Source organism: Mercenaria mercenaria, chromosome 12 (assembly GCF_021730395.1).
Source record: "Mercenaria mercenaria strain notata chromosome 12, MADL_Memer_1, whole genome shotgun sequence".
Taxonomy (NCBI): domain Eukaryota; kingdom Metazoa; phylum Mollusca; class Bivalvia; order Venerida; family Veneridae; genus Mercenaria; species Mercenaria mercenaria.
In genome coordinates, this window is record NC_069372.1 from 30809536 (window position 1) to 30826959 (window position 17424).

The 17424-nt window shown below is 35.8% G+C and overlaps 1 protein-coding gene across 1 annotated transcript in view; it reads left to right on the forward strand.

Annotated features, from left to right (window-relative positions):
- LOC123533207 (TBCC domain-containing protein 1-like) overlaps positions 1–17424 on the forward strand; it is a 320801-nt gene that overhangs the window by 255537 nt on the left and 47840 nt on the right. The gene's annotated exons all lie outside the window — the stretch shown is intronic.

Sequence of the window (17424 nt, forward strand, 5' to 3'; positions counted from 1 at the left end):
ATGTTGAGTTTAAACTTGGTCAGTGGGGGCAAAAAAAAGGTCACGGGTCAAAATCAAAGGAAAGGCTTGTTAACCCCTAGAGGCGTTTTTTTTGACCATATCTTAATGAAACTGTCTTTATGACTTTAGGTCAAAGGTCGGGGGCAATCAGGGCCTTTTTGGCCTTTTTTATTTTGGCCTTAGGGAAAAACCGAGACCACTTTTCTTGGTAATTGATTTTTAAATGTTTTTTTACAGCTTTTGTGGTAAGAGTTTTTTTTTTTTTTTTTTTTTTTTTTTTTTTTTTTTTTTTTTTTTTTTTTTTTTTTTTTGGAATTTTTTTTTTTAGCTCACCGTCACATGTGACAAAGGGGAGCTTTTTTGTCAGCGCGTCGTCGTCCTTTTCTTGTGACCCCCTTTGAGGCATATTTTTCATGGGGTCTTTATAAAGTTTTGGGCAGAATGTTCACCTTTGATATATCTAGGTCAAATTGGGGAAAAGGGTCACGTGCATTCAAAAACAGGTCAGTAGGTCTAAAAAAAGAAAAAAACCCGTGACCTCTCTAGGGCCATATTTTTAATGGATCTCATGAAAATTGGTGAGAATGTTTTACCTTATGATATCTAGGTCAAGTTCGAAACTGGGGCAACTGCCGTCAAAAAAAGGTCAACTGCGGTCAAAAAATAGGTCAGTAGGTCAAAATAATTGAAAATCCCTTTTGACCTCTCTAGAGGTATATTTTTTCATGGACCCGCATGAAATGGTCGATGTTTCCCCTTTATGATATCTAGGTCAAGTTCCAAAGGGTTATGTCCGATCCAAAATAGGTCGTAGTTAAAAAATAGAAAAACCTTGGACCTCTGTAAGGGTGTATTTTACATGGGATCTGCATGAAAAAATTTATCAGAATGTTCATCCTGATGATTCTGGTCAAGTTCGAAAATGGGTCAACTGCGATCAAAAAAAAGGCATTGGTCAAATATAGAAATCCTTTAGCTCTCTAGAGGTCATATTTTTTAGGGATCTCATGAAAATTGGTCAGAATGTTCATCTTTATGATATCTAGGTCAAGTTTTTGAAACTGGGTCATTAGGGTCCAAAATTGGTCGTAGGTCAAATAATAGAAAAACCTTTTACCTCTCTGAGGTCATATTTTTTTATGGGATCTGCTGAAAATTGGTCAAATGTTCATCTTGATGATATCAGGGCCCAAATTCGAAAAATGGGTCACGTCGGGCCAAAAATTTGGTATTAGGTCTTAATGAAAAAAACCTTTTGACCTCTCTAGGGTCATATTTTTCATGGGTCTGCTGAAAATTTTTTTAGAATTTCATCTTGATAATATCTATGTCAATTTTTAAACTGGTACATCGGTCTAAAACTAGGTCATTAGGGCAAATAATAAAAAACCTTTGACCTCTCTAGGTTATTTTTCATGGGACTGCATGAAAATTGGTCAAATATTATCTTGAGATATTAGGCCAGATTCGAAATGGGTTATGTGCATCAAAAACTGGGGCAGAGGTCAAATAAAAGAAAAAACCTTGTGACCTCTCAAGGCCATATTTTTTTGGGTCTGCATGAAAATTGGGGGGGGGAAAAGTTTCTTTATAAAACTAGGTCGGTTTGAACTGGGCCACAGCAGTCAAAAACTGGTCAGTAGGTCAAAAATAGAAAAAACCCTTTGGGCCACTTGAGGGCCTATTTTTCATGGGTCTGTAGAAAGTTGGTCTGAAAGTTTTTTTGCTCTACTGAGCAATGTCAGGTGGTTTTTCTGATTGCTCAATTTGTCGTCCCTCGTTGTCAAAATTTGCTTGTGTAGCGATAAAGGGTGTATTTTTTCAAATTTAAACTTCATGAATATTTGGGCAGAAAGATAACCTTGATGAAATCTAGGCCGAGTTTGAAAAAGGGTCATCTCGGGTCAAAAACTAGGTCACAGGGAAATCCAAAAAAAAAACCTTGTGTATGCGATGAGGCTTTATTTTTCAACCAAACTTTTTGAATTTTGGTCAGAATGATAACCTTTATGAATTAGGGGAGTTCGAAAATGGGTCATCTCCCGGGCAAAACTGGTCCAAGGTCAAAACAAAGAAAAACCCTTTTGTATGCGAGAGGTTATTTTTTAAATTTATCTTCACAATTTGGTCAGAAGATTGCTTGATAAAACTAGGCCGAGTTTAAAAAAGGTCACTAGTGCAAAAACTAGGTCACTAGGCAAACAAAGAAAAAACCTTGTGTATGCGATAAGGGGGTGTATTTTTCATTATTCATAATTTGGCCAAATGATAGCCCTGGTTAAATCTAGGCCGAGTTTAAAAAGGGTCCTTGGGGCAAAAACAGGGCACAGGGCAAAAAAAAGAAAAACCTTGTGTTTCATAGAGGGTGTATTTTTCAATTGATCTTCATGAATATTGGTAGAATGTTGCCTTGTGAAACTGGCCGAAATTCGAAAAGGGGCACTCGGGGCAAAAACGGTCATAGGTCAAATCAAAGAAAAACCTTTGTATGCGTAGAGGCGAATTTTTCAAACCCAAACTTCATGAATTTTTTTCAGAATGATTACCTTGATGAAATCTAGGGCCCAGTTTGAAATGGGTCATTGGGTTAAAAACTAGGTCACTAGGGGCAAACAAAGGGAAAAACCTTGTGTAGCGATAGAGGGTGTTTTTTCCCTGATCTTCATGAAATTTTGCCAGAATGATTACCTTAAAATCTAGGACGAGTTCGAAATGGGTATCTGGGGGGAAAAAACCAGGTCCTATGTCAAATCGAAGAAAAACATTGTGTATGCAATAGAGGGTGTGTTTTCATTGATTCATTAAGTTGGGCAGAGTGATTGCCCTTTATGAAATCAGGTTGGTTTTATGGATTATCTGAGGTCAAAAACGGTCACAGGTCAAATTAAAGAAAAATTTGTTTGCGATAGAGACTGTTTTTTTTCAATTAAATTTTTTTGAAAAAGGGCAGGGTGTTGTTTAAAAAATCTAGGGCGAAATTTTAATATGGATCTCTGAGGTCAAAAAACTAGGTCACTTGGTTAAAAAAAGAAAAAACTTTTTATGTGATAGAGGGTGTATTTTTCAATTGTTTTCATGAATTTTGGTCAGAAGATTGCCTTGATAAAACTGGTTGGTTTGAATGGGGTCATTTGGGTCAAAAAATAGGTCATACTAATCAAGAAAATGTTTTTTTATCACAAGAGACCCAAATTTTTTGGTCCCAATCTTAATGAAAATTGGTCAGAATATTTGTTTCCATGAAATCACTAGGTCAAACATGTTTTACACTGTTATGGTGTGTTTCTTAGGTGAGCGACCTAGGGCCATCTTGGTTCTCTTGTTATCTTGATGATATCTAGGTCAAGTTTGAAACCGGGTCAACTGCGGTCAAAAACTAGGTCACTAGGTCTAAACATAGAAAAACATTTTGACCTCTCTAGAGGCCATATTTTTCAATGGATCTTCATGAAAATTGGTGAGAATGTTCACCTTGATGATATCTAGGTCAAGTTCGAAACTGGGTCAACTGCGGTCAAAAACTAGGTCAACTGCGGTCAAAAACTATGTCAGTAGGTCAAATAATAGAAAATCCTTGTGACCTCTCTAGAGGTCATATTTTTCATGGGATCTGCATGAAAATTGGTCAGAATGTTCACCTTGATGATATCTAGGTCAAGTTCCAAACTGGGTTATGTCCGATCCAAAACTAGGTCAGTAGGTTAAATAATAGGAAAACCTTGTGACCTCTGTAGAGGCTGTATTTTTCATGGGATCTGCATGAAAATTGATCAGAATGTTCATCCTGATGATATCTAGGTCAAGTTCGAAACTGGGTCAACTGCGGTCAAAAACTAGGTCATTAGGTCAAATAATAGAAAATCCTTGTGAGCTCTCTAGAGGTCATATTTTTTATGGGATCTGCATGAAAATTGGTCAGAATGTTCATCTTGATGATATCTAGGTCAAGTTCGAAACTGGGTCATGTACGGTCCAAAATTAGGTCAGTATGTCAAATAATAGAAAAACCTTGTGACCTCTCTAGAGGTCATATTTTTCATGGGATCTGCATGAAAATTGGTCAGAATGTTCATCTTGATGATATCTAGATCAAGTTCGAAACTGGGTCACGTACGGTCCAAAATTAGGTCATTAGGTCATATAATAGAAAAACCTTGTGACCTCTCTAGAGGTCATATTTTTCATGGGATCTGCATGAAAATTGGTTAGAATGTTCATCTTGATAATATCTAGGTCAAGTTTGAAACTGGGTCACATGCGGTCCAAAACTAGGTCATTAGGTCAAATAATAGAAAAACCTTGTGACCTCTCTAGAGGTAATATTCACATGGGATCTGCATGAAAATTGGTCAGAGTATTCATCTTGATGATATCAAGGCCAGATTCGAAACTGGGTCATGTGCAGTCAAAAACTAGGTCAGTAGGTCAAATAATAGAAAAACCTTGTGACCTCTGTAGAGGCCATATTTTTCATGGGATCTGCATGAAAATTGGTCAGAATGTTCATCTTGATAATAGCTAGGTCAGGTTTGAAACTGGGCCACATGCAGTCAAAAACTAGGTCAGTAGGTCAAATAATAGAAAAACCTTGTGACCTCTGTAGAGGCCATATTTTTCGTGGGATCTGCATGAAAATTGGTCAGAATGTTCATCTTGATAATAGCTAGGTCAGGTTTGAAACTGGGTCATGTGCAGTCAAAAACTAGGTCAGTAGGTCAAATAATAGAAAAACCTTGTGACCTCTGTAGAGGCCATATTTTTCATGGGATCTGCATGAAAATTGGTCAGAATGTTCATCTTGATAATAGCTAGGTCAGGATTGAAACTGGGCCACATGCAGTCAAAAACTAGGTCAGTAGGTCAAATAATAGAAAAACCTTGCGACCACTCTAGAGGCCATATTTTTCATGGGATCTGTATGAAAGTTGGTCTGAATGTTTTTATCTTGATGATATCTAGGTCAAGTTTGAAACCGGGTCAACTGCGGTCAAAAACTAGGTCACTAGGTCTAAACATAGAAAAACCTTTTGACCTCTCTAAAGGCCATATTTTTCAATGGACATACAGGAATATTGGTGAGAATGTTCACCTTGATGATATCTAGGTCAAGTTCAAAACTGGGTCATGTGCGGTCAAAAACTAGGTCAGTAGGTCTAAAAATAGAAAAACCTTGTGACCTCTCTGGAGGCCATTATTTTTCATGAGATCTTCATCGTCGCATCCCGAAATCTATTATCTCAGTTATTACCAAATGGATTTGATTCAAACTTAAAATATATGTTCTACCTTATCACCCACATCATGTGACACAAGGTGCATAACTCTTGACACCAAGTTTTCTGAATTATGTCCCCTTTTAAATTACAATTTAATTTAATTTGTTGTTTTTCACTAATCTCGTTATTCTAATGGTTTTTGATTCAAACAAAATAGTGTCCACCTCATCACCCACATCATGTGACACGAGGTGCATAACTCTGAACCCATTTTTTATGAATTATGCCCCTTTTTACTTAGAATTTAAGGTTGATTTGATGTATTTTCACTATATCTCAGTTACTACTGAATGGTTTTTGATTCAAATTTAAAATAGATGTTCCCCCTCATCACCCATCATTGTGCCACATCATGTGACACAAGGTGCATAACTCTGACACCAAGTTTTTATGAATTATGCCCCCTTTTACTTAAAATTTTAAAGGTTAATTTTTTTTGTTTTTTCACTATATCTCAGTTTTACTAAATGGATTTGATTCAAACTTATAAATAGTTGTTACCTCATCACCCAGATGATGTGACATAAGGTGCTTACTCTGACGTAAAATTTTTTATGAATTATGTCCCTTTTACTTTTAAATTAAGGTTGATTTTGATGTATTTTCACTATATCTCAATTATTACAAAATGGATTTGATTAAAACCCTTAAAAAGATGTTCCCCCTCATCACCCACATCATGTGACACAAGGTGCATAACTCTGACACCAATTTTCATGAATTTTGCCCCTTTTTACTTAGAATTTTTAAGGTTAATTTTGATGTATTTTCACTGTATCTCAGTTACTACTGAATGGATTTGATTCAGACTTAAAATAGATTTTCACCTCAATCCCCACTTCATGGGGACACGAGGTGCATAACTCTGACACTAATTTTTCATGAAATTGTGTCCCCTTTTACTTAAAATTTTAAAGGGTTAAATTTTTGATGTATTTTCACTATATCTCATTCTGATTGGTTAGAGCCAAAGGGAAGTAACCTTTTTTTTACTTTTGTACTTATTTTTCTTCCCTTAATTCCCGGAATTAGTCTATTTTTAGAAATCCATTTTTAGATTTTTAATATTTTAGGTATTTTTCTAACTTTTTTATTATAAGTCCTATGTAAAAGTAAAAACATTTTTCTGTGGTAACATGGGTCAGTAAGACACTTTTTTGTATTCACTTTTAGTGTATCTCTAATATTAGAGATTTAATATATTTACTAGTATTACTATACTAGTATTATACTAGTATTACTTATATGTGGAAGCCCAGGATGAAGTACTCCAAAGTATTTTTAAGATTCCTTATGGTTGCCATTCTTCTGTGACAGGACCGTATGGTGGGGGTATGAGTCACTCCTGTGACAGTTCTAGTTCAAATTATTTTGATTCATCAAAAAACATGGCTGCCAGAGGGCGTGGTCACTTTTCCCTATATGTATATAGTGGAAACTTTAAAAATCTTCTTGTGTGAAACTGCTTGCCTGATTTTAATACAATTTTACACAAATGGTCCTTGTATGACCCTCTACCAAGATTGTTCAAATTATTTTGATTCGTCCAAAAACATGGCCGCCAGAGGGCGTGGTCACTTTTCCCTATATGTATATAGTGGAAACTTTAAAAATTTTCTTGTGTGAAACTGCTGGCCCGATTTTAGCTCACTTGTCACAAAGTGACAAAGTGAGCTATTGTGACTGCTTGATGTCCATCGTGCGTCGTCCGTCGTGTGTCGTCCATCGACAATTTCTAAAAAAAAATCTTCTTCTTGAAAACCACTGGGCAGAATTACACCAAACTTCACAGGAATGAGCCATGCAGAACTGGTTGCCATGGCAACAGAAAGGGAAAACTTTAAAAATCTTCTTGTCCAAAACCACAGAGCCAAGGGCTTTGATATCTGGTGTGTAGCATCATCTAGTGGTCCTTTATACCTGATGTCCCAAAGTGACACGGAGTGACAAGGTGTGCTTTTGTGGTCGCACTTCGTCCATTGTCCGTCCGTAAACTTTTACTTTAAATGACATCTCCTCATAAATCACTAGGCCAATTTCATCCAAACTTCACAGGAATGTTCCTTGGGTGAAGCTGTACAAAATTTTTTCAAAGAATTGAATTCCATGCAGAACTCTGGTTGCCATGGCAACCGAAAGCAAAAACTTTAAAAATCTTCTCGTCCAAAACCACAGAGCCTAGGGCTTTGATATTTGGTATGTAGCATCATCTAATGGTCCTCTACCAAGATTGTTCAAATTATCCCCCTAGGTTAAATATGGCCCCGCCCCGGTGGTCCCAAGTTTTACATAGACATATAGGAAAACAAGTTTAAAAATTTTCTTGTCTGAAACCACAACACCTTTGATATTTGGTTTTTAGCATTGTCTTATGGTCCACAACCAAAATTGTTCAAATTGTATCCCTTGGGTGAAAAGACGCCCTGCCCTAGGGGTCCCAAATTTTATATAGACATATAGGAAAAAGCTTTAAAAATTTTCTTGTCTGAAATCATACGACCTAGGCTTTTGATATTTGGTATGGTGCATTGTCTAGTAGTCCTCTACCAAAATTGTTCAAATTATGCCCCTGGGATTAAAAGAGGCCCCGCCCTGGGGTCACTTAGTTATTAGGCCTAAAAAAAAAATATGTTTGTTTCCTGTAACCCGACCGACCATAAGTTTTTACCACCGACCGCAATTTTTTTATGGGCTGAAATTCGAGATTCTGATTATATCTTTATTGATTATAGGGATAATTTAGTTGTACCTGACCTTGTCGCGCATAGTCACGAACGTTCCTGGTTCAGTCGACATGAAAAAAACTGGCGAAAAGCCTGTTTTTGGTAGACTCGAGGTTCCGGGTTTTTTACCCGCGAAAATCGAAGAAGTTTTCTTTGATGCATATCGAGGTTCGAAAGTTCTGCCCCCTTTTCAATCAAAATCTCGGTGATTTTCAATACTGTTCGCCGCCACAAGCGGAAGTATGGGGAGTAGGCGGAGCGTCATATACTAATTAGCTACGACAGATGTCAATCACGCCACGCGCCGACTGACACGTGGTTATCTCGCGGTTTGTATTTAGTACTTCATTTTGAAAGATGTTTATTGATCAAGGGGTAAAAGTTAATTGATAAACAATTCGTAGAAGAGTAGTCTTTTATCATGTTTGTACCACTTGTTCAGGGGTCACACTGTCGGTTGCACTTGAGCCATTTGCGACAAAAGATTAATTGTGGCCCCGAAAATCTCTAATTGGCAAAACGGCCCAAAGCTATGTCTGTTGCAAAAAATATGAACTTTGCCTGCTACACAATGTTTACTGAAAAAAAGGAATCAGTGTAGAAAAAAACTTGTATGAACAACATCTGTTATTGAAAGGCGGGAGCAAATTTTCAACAATTTTATTTGATTAGTAATTTAATTTACAGGCCTCGACCTTAGCGGTGGACCGTTGGACCGACGCAACCAAAAATATCGGCAGGTCCACTATCAAAAGTTGGGTAGACCGACGGTCAACCAATTTTCAGTCACGGTCTGCAAATAAAATAAAACCCTTAAAAGTGGGGGGTGGGGGGTGGGCAATCGTATCCATATCGGTGAATTCACAAAACGAAAGTTGATTTTGCCTTAGTACGGCATTCTACAGTTATAAGCATTGGCGAGTTAAAGTCAGGATAGCACGAATGGACTACTCCACCGATTGGGTGAGTGGTTTTTACGTGGTAACTTTACCAAATTGTGAGTTAATTACATTCAGGCAAAATTACCTGGATTGACTGGAATTTACCCGCGAATCGTAAAAATATCAAAACGTCATGCTGGTAATTTTCCATTCCACAAGCACGTGCGCCCTATCCTAATACTTAATTTACATTGCAGTTACTTTTGACACAAAAAACGCGTGTAGTGCATTCATTTTTTAATATAATCGCTTCAGATATTCAACACCGCTTGAGAACTAATACAGTTTGAATTCTATAACAGTTTTAAAAGATATCGACAGGAATGTAGGCAAAATTCTTTTAAAAACGATCAAATTTTCATATAATGTTTTGTAAAATTTCAAACAGCGCGATCTTATTCCTTTTAAAGTAAATAACGGTACATACTATGGTAATAAAATTCAGACTTTTGACCAGAAAATACAAAAAAACACAATTAAAAAATCTTAAATAATGAAAAGCGGCAGCAATTTAAATACATGGAGTAAAACGATTTTTTGGCAAACTGATTTCTGTTAGCACGGCAGAATAGTTACGTGACCTCATGAACGTAAATAGAAATGTGGTTTTAAAATGAGGCAGTATGATGTCGTTGCGATTTTTAATAAGTTTTAAATGAGTCTTCGTACATATATTTTTTGACACAACACTTTGTTAGATATTCTTCTCAAACAATAATGTAAATTTCTTGAGGGCAAATAGGTCAGCATCGTTCACGGTCTGACACATTTACATGTCAGTTTATTCGGGATATTGCACATTCGCTTTTAAAAAATTAAAGAAAAAACTTTTTTACTGATTTCTTCTCAACAATTAAAGGAATCGAGAAAGTACGATCAGACAGTGATGTGTCACATGGCGCGAAAACATGACGTAATGCAATGACAATCTCGTGGAAACTATACCGCTTTGATCTCCACTGCAGATGCCACAATAACCGACACACTTCTTTTAGCTCTTTGAGGGGGTGTTAATTGATGATGAAAACGAGGCCAATTACTTAGTTTATCATCAGAATGATTACCAATAATTGTTGATGTTTTGTTTTTTTTCACTTTCAACACTGGTGCTGATTGTGTCCATATTTTGGGACACTTTTCAAAATAATTATTTTTCGGGATAACAGATTGCTACAGTCTTCCATTTTTAATTATTTAGAAATAAGTCCTGTTTCTTTGAGTCATATGAAGTTATGCCGTCTACAGCATCACAATTTATGAGATAGAATTGGAGGTCCACTAAAGTCTGAGCAGGTCTACTAGATTTTAGCAGTTGGTGAACCTGCTGGCAACTGAAAAAAGTTAAGGTTGAGGCCTGATTAGGCAGTTAATTGGCGATAATAAGGTTACTAAACACTGAAATGTTCTGACACCTACTAAAAAATAATTTAAAAAAAAAAAAAAATTCCCTACCTACCGACCCCTATTTTTAGCTCACCTGTCACAAAGTGACAAGGTGAGCTTTTGTGATCGCGCAGTGTCCGTCGTCCGTGCGTCCGTTCGTGCGTCCGTAAACTTTTGCTTGTGACCACTCTAGAGGTCACATTTTTCATGGGATCTTTATGAAAGTTGGTCAGAATGTTTATCTTGATGATATCTAGGTCAAGTTTGAAACTGGGTCACGTGCCTTCAAAAACTAGGTCAGTAGGTCTAAAAATAGAAAAACCTTGTGACCTCTCTAGAGGCCATATATTTCACAAGATCTTCATGAAAATTGGTCAGAATGTTCACCTTGATGATATCTAGGTCAAGTTCGAAACTGGGTCACGTGCCATCAAAAACTAGGTCAGTAGGTCTAAAAATAGAAAACCTTGTGACCTCTCTAGAGGCCATATATTTCAAAAGATCTTCATGAAAATTGGTCAGAACGTTCATCTTGATGAATATCTAGGTAAAGTTCGAAACGGTCACGTGCCATCAAAACTAGGTCAGTAAGTCAGATAATAGAAAAACCTTGTGACCTCTCTAAAGGCCACATTTTTCATGGGATCTGTATGAAAGTTGGTCTGAATGTTCATTCTGATGATATCTAGGTCAGTTTCTAACTGGGCACGTGCGGTCAAAAACTAGGTCAGTAGGTCTAAAAATAGAAAACCTTGTGACCTCTCTAGAGGCCATATATTTCATGAGATCTTCATGAAAATTGGTCAGAATGTTCACCTTGATGATATCTAGGTCAAGTTCGAAACTGGGTCACGTGCCTTCAAAACTAGGTCGTAGGTCAAATAATAGAAAAACCTTGTGACCTCTCTAGAGGCCATATTTTTCATGGGATCTGTATGTAAGTTGTCTGAATGTTCATCTTGATGATATCTAGGTCAGTTTCGAAAGTGGGTCACGTGCCATCAAAAACTAGGTCAGTAGGTCAAATAATAGAAAAACCTTGTGACCTCTCTAAAGGCCATATTTTTCATGGGATCTGTATGAAAGTTGGTCTGAATGTTCATCTTGATGATATCTAGGTCAAGTTTGAAACAGGGTCATGTGCGGTCAAAAACTAGGTCAGTAGGTCTAAAAATAGAAAAACCTTGTGACCTCTCTAGAGGCCATACTTGTGAATGGATCTCCATAAGAATTGGTCAGAATGTTCACCTTGATGATATCTAGATAAAGTTTGAAACTGGGTCACGTGCCTTAAAAAACTAGGTCAGTAGGTCAGATAATAAAAAAATCTTATGACCTCTCTAGAGGCCATACTTTTCATGGGATCTGTATGAAAGTTGGTCTGAATGTTCATCTTGATGATATCTAGGTCAAGTTTGAAACTGGGTCAACTGCGGTCAAAAACTAGGTCAGTAGGTCTAAAATTATTAAAATCTTTTGACCTCTCTAGAGGCCATATTTTTCAATGGATCTTCATGAAAATTGATCTGAATGTTCACCTTGATGATATCTAGGTCATTTTCAAAACTGGGTCACGTGCGGTCAAAAACTAGGCCAGTAGGTATAAAAATAGAAAAACCTTGTGACCTCTCTAGAGGCCATATTTTTCATGAGATCTTCATGAAAATTAGTGAGAATGTTCACCTTGATGATATCTAGGTAAAATTCAAAACAGGGTCACGTACCTTCGAAAACTAGGTCAAATAATAGAAAAACCTTGTGACCTCTCTAGAGGCCATATTTTTTAATGGATCTTCATGAAAATTGGTCAGAATTTTTATCTTGATAATATCTAGGTCAAATTCAAAACTGGGTCACATGAGCTCAAAAACTAGGTCACTATGTCAAATAATAGAAAAAACGACGTCATACTCAAAACTGGGTCATGTGGGAAGAGGTGAGCGATTCAGGACCATCATGGTCCTCTTGTTTTCAGCATGTTACAGGAAACAAACATATTTTTTTTAGGCCTTATGTGAGTTATATATATGAATGAAGAAGACCAAGTTTATGAAAACTGAATTTCATTGACCATGAATGTGACCTACTGACTTTCTTAATATTTTATCATCAGTTTGACATTTGAAACATGTAGCTCATATTACTCAGGTGAGTGATCCAGGGTCATCATGACCCTCTTGTTAAGATACAGCCTTGAAATTTGGATGACATGTACAGTTTTGCACACCGATCTTAAAACTGACTCATTGACCATGAATGTGACCTACTGACCTACTTTCTTGTTTTTAGCTCACCTGAGCATGAAGTGCTCAAAGGTGAGCTTTTGTGATCGCCCTGTGTCCGTCCTCCATCGTCAGTCGTCCGTCCGTCGTCATCAACAATTTGACTGTTAACACTCTAGAGGTCACAATTTTGGCCCAATCTTAATGAAACTTGATCCGAATGTTACCCTTAATAAAATCTTGGATGAGTTCAATATAGGGTCATCTGAGGTCAAAAACTAGGTCACCAAGTCAAATCAAAGGAAAAGCTTGTTAACACTAGAGGTCACAATTTTGGCCCAATTTTAATGAAACTTGGTCAGAATGTTACCCTCAATAAAACCTTGGACGAGTTCGATATTAGGTCATCTGGGGTCAAAAACTTGTTCACCAGGTCAGATCAAAGGAAAAGCTTGTTAACACTGTAGAGGCCACATTTAAGACTGTATCTTCATGAAACCTGGTCAGAATGTTAATCTTGATGATCTCAAGGTCCAGTTTGAATCTGGGTCATGTAGGGTCAAAAACTAGGTCACCAAGTCAGATCAAAGGAAAAGCTTGTTAACACTCTAGAGGTCACAATTTTGGCCCAATTTTAATGAAACTTGGTCAGAATGTTACCCTCAATAAAATCTTGGACGAGTTCGATATTGGGTCATCAGGGATGAGAAACTAGGTCACCAGGTCAGATCAAAGGAAAAGCTAGTTAGCACTGTAGAGGCCACATATATGACCTTATCTTAATGAAACTATGTCAGAATGTTAATCTTGATGATCTATAGTTCATGTTCAAATCAGGTGGGATAAAAACTAGGTCACTAGGTCAAATCAAAGGAAAAGCTTGTAAACACTCTAGAGGTCACATTTATGACTGTATCTTCATGAAACCTGGTCAGAATGTTAATCTTGATGATATTTGGAGCAAGTGCGAATCTCGGTCATGCGGGGATAAAAATATAGGTCACCAGGTCAAATCAACGGAAAAGTTTGTTTACAGTCTAGATGATGATATTCAAAGGCAGAACCACCAGAAATCTTGTTCTTTTTCCACAGGCATTTTGTATCCTAATTTACTTGAACCTAACTTTATACGCCAGTTCGGTAAGTTCTTTGATATGACGAATCACGGTTTTCATAGTGTTTAATGTATTTCTTATATCATGATATTGATAGTTTGAAATACAGGTGTACATTAAATAACCTAAAATTGAAACAGATAAATGAAAGTTATTTTGATCAACAAACATAACAAACAATATGAATAATAATATCATCATATATCATGTATGTTTTTAAGAAAACAGTTACTGAATTTTAGTAATAGTTGGAATGGAAAAATGTAGATCTATAAAAAAATTTTACAAGTGTTTGTGTGTTAACTAATGATGACTCCTTATTAAAATGATGCTTATTTGTAACAAAAAACATTCCTGACTAAGTGTTGTACACATTAGAAAACATAGCCTAGATTTTTTCAATGTCAGTTCAAGGAATTCCTGTTCCTTTAAACTTTCACATATTTTGAATATTTTGACTTTCTTTCCAAACTTTCATAAAGTGTTGCAAAGTTTGCCTGTTTCTGTTAGACTGTCAAGAACACATGATGTCAGGACATAGAGTGCAAACAGAAGTATTGAGGAAATTGAAATACATTGTATAGCTTTATCTTTTTCATTTTATCAAACCTGGCAATGAAAGGTTTTTGTTTGTCGATGAACAACTGCTATTGAACAAGACTAGATTTCTTTATCTTTACCTTTTGAACAAAATATAGAAGTGTATTGAACACAAAGTTAATAAATTTTATTGTTGTGCACTCTTAAAGTTGTGACCACTCCATTTCTTGCCACACACAAGTGCATTACATAATGCCTGCATGTACTTCCCTGACATGAATGGGTTACATCAAGTCTTGAAACTGCAAAGCATTGCCCCCATCAGTCCTCCAAGTACTTTGATTTATTATTGGCCCTAGGGAAAAACCGAGACCACTTTTCTGTGGTACAACATGGATGGTACCTCCAATTTTTAGGTGTATTTTGACATTTCTGTACGTTGTAAGAATTTTTCTTTTCTTTTTGGTTAAATTCTTCCCTTTGTTGTTCCTGTCCTTTGGACTTAAATATTTTTTCTGAGGACTTAGATTTATTTTTAATTTCTTCCCTTTGTTGTTCCTGTCCTTTGGGCTTCATCAGTCAAAATTTTGCTCCTAAACTCCTCTGATGTAATCATTCAGGCATGAAACTACTGGCCTGATTTGAAAATAATTTTATTTGAAGTAACTTTAACTTTAACAGAACAGAAGCCAAAGTAACCTCTTTTACATAACACTGATAAGTGATAATCAATAATCAATAATCGGTATATGGCTGATAAGTGTGACTGTCTTATCTGAACAGAGGTGTTGGCATTATTTTGTGATTACACACACTTATGTTCGCCATTTTTACAATAATGTCTGCAGGCATGTTGCACTTGGTGTAAAAAAATCATCTTTTGCCAATCAGTTTGGGATTTGGTGGACTTTTTCTCTTGCTATTCTTGCATCAGATGGTAATTTTTTAACCTTTAATGACATGCCGTTCTTGAGTTATGAAATTTAAAGCAACTGCTGGTATTGTGCGTTGCGGACACTACATACATTTATGTTATACTCATATAATCTGGTCAAAAATAGACATGTTTAACATATACCATTATTTCTAAACTAGTCCTTGCATTTGGTAAAAGAAAAAAACAATATTTCTGTCCTTCATGAACTTTTATTTTGAAAAACGACTTATTAATTAACAACTGAATGACTGCCAAATTTTGTGTTAAAAATACATTAATAGACAGTTTTCTCTAAAATACAGTCCAGCAAGTATTATTAAATGTTATTTCATACACTTAAACTTTGATACATACTTCATCAGAAAGAGCCATTTATTTTAACGCGAGTTTGAAATGCAATGCCATATAAATAGAATACGAAAAGGTATAAAAACGTTGCAGACACTACATAATTGCATTATTGAATTCAAAAGTAATTCCATGGTTTAATGTCACTGTCAATGAGATAATTAAATAACATTGTTCACTGAAAGTTAAATAGTAAGCTTCTGTATGAAAAATTAGCCATGTTTATGATAAGTTTACCGATCAGTATGTTGGCAAAAATATTTTGTAAGGTAAACAGGCCAAAAATTTGTGATATCTTCCAAACAGCAGTGTTTATCTTTGCTATATTTGATGCATGGACGTTAGAATATTTGTTTAAGAAGGACTTTTATAGATAAAACAAACTGTAACTCTAAAAGAAATTCCAACTTGGCATTTAAGAAAACGTTGCAGACACTACACATAATAATTAGTGTGCTTTCCTGCCAAGCCGGAATATAAAAATCTAAACAAGAACGTTTTAAAAGATATTCAAGTATTAATTACATGTTTAAATCCTCAATTGCTTTGTTTTATATTAAATTGTTTGAATAGTGTAAATAGAATACAGCTAAAGCTTGTGCTAGTGGGTGTTAGCTTTCAATGCCTGGAACGATCCCTTTTTTGAGAATTCACTTTACTAAATTTTAATAATGGAAGATAAACAGACTTACTTTACTGAAATAGAAATGTTGCCTAGCTTGTATGGTAACCAAATCTTTACATAATTACTTGAAACGTGTCCTCTCCAAAAGAGTTTCCAATGGAAATCAGAATTTATGAAGACCAAAAGAAGTATATATATGTATAGTAATTCTGTAGAAACATATAAATTCTCTGAATAATAACATTTAAATTCTCTCAATAATAACAAAAGTAAAAGTAAAATATTTCAGTTATGACAATTCTATCACAACCTCTTTCAAAATAAACAAATTGTGGAACATTCTCTGTCTGAAACTGTTCATTATTCCCAAGCTGAAAATACATGGCTGTATAGCAATAAGAAAAAATCATTTCAGAACAGCTATTTTCAAAAGTAGTAAAACTGGTTAACTTGTTTGTAACAAGAAATTAACAGTAACAAACTAACAGAATAGAACTTGAAGTCAGTTTATAAATATCTGCATCTGTCAGTAGTTTGACAACACTTCAGTTCTGTCTAGCTTTCAGTGACTACATTAAAAATTATCAGTACTAAAACACAAAATAATTTCTCCTGTTTTTGCTCTTGGAGGATAATGTTGGTTCGTTCAAAACTTCTTTAACATTTCTTCAATAAGATCTTGGTTCCTTTCGAAAACCGGCTAGATTTTATCATGGGTTCTAGAGTTACTGCACCTGAAAGGGGCAAAATTTTCTATTTTGGCCCTTTAAGCCATAATTATAGTGGTTTCATTTATGCTTTGATTCGATACAGACTTACACAGAATGTTTATCTTGATGATCTCTAGGCCAAGTTAGAAACTGGGTCATGTTGGGTCAAAAACTAGATCACAAGGTTAGATCAAAGGAAAAGCTTGTTAACACCCTAGAGGCCATATTTATGACCCTATCTTTATGAAACTTGGTCAGAATTTTTATCTTGATGATTCCTAGGCCAGGTTCGAAACTGGGTCATGTTGGGTCAAAAACTAGGTCACCCACTCAAATCAAAGGAGAGACCACATTTATGGATCATCTTCATGAAACTTGGTCAGGATGTTTATCTTGATGATTCCAAAGCCAAGTTTAACAGGTGAGCGATATAGGGTCATCATGACCCTCTTGTTATGGTGTGTAATTTTAAAAAATGCTTCTTTAGTACTATATAAATGTCATGCATGTCATTTGTTTATTTATTACCTCCCTTCAATATGATAAAATATTTCATTATATTTTTAGCTCACCTGTCACGTACTGACAGGGTGAGCTTTTGTGG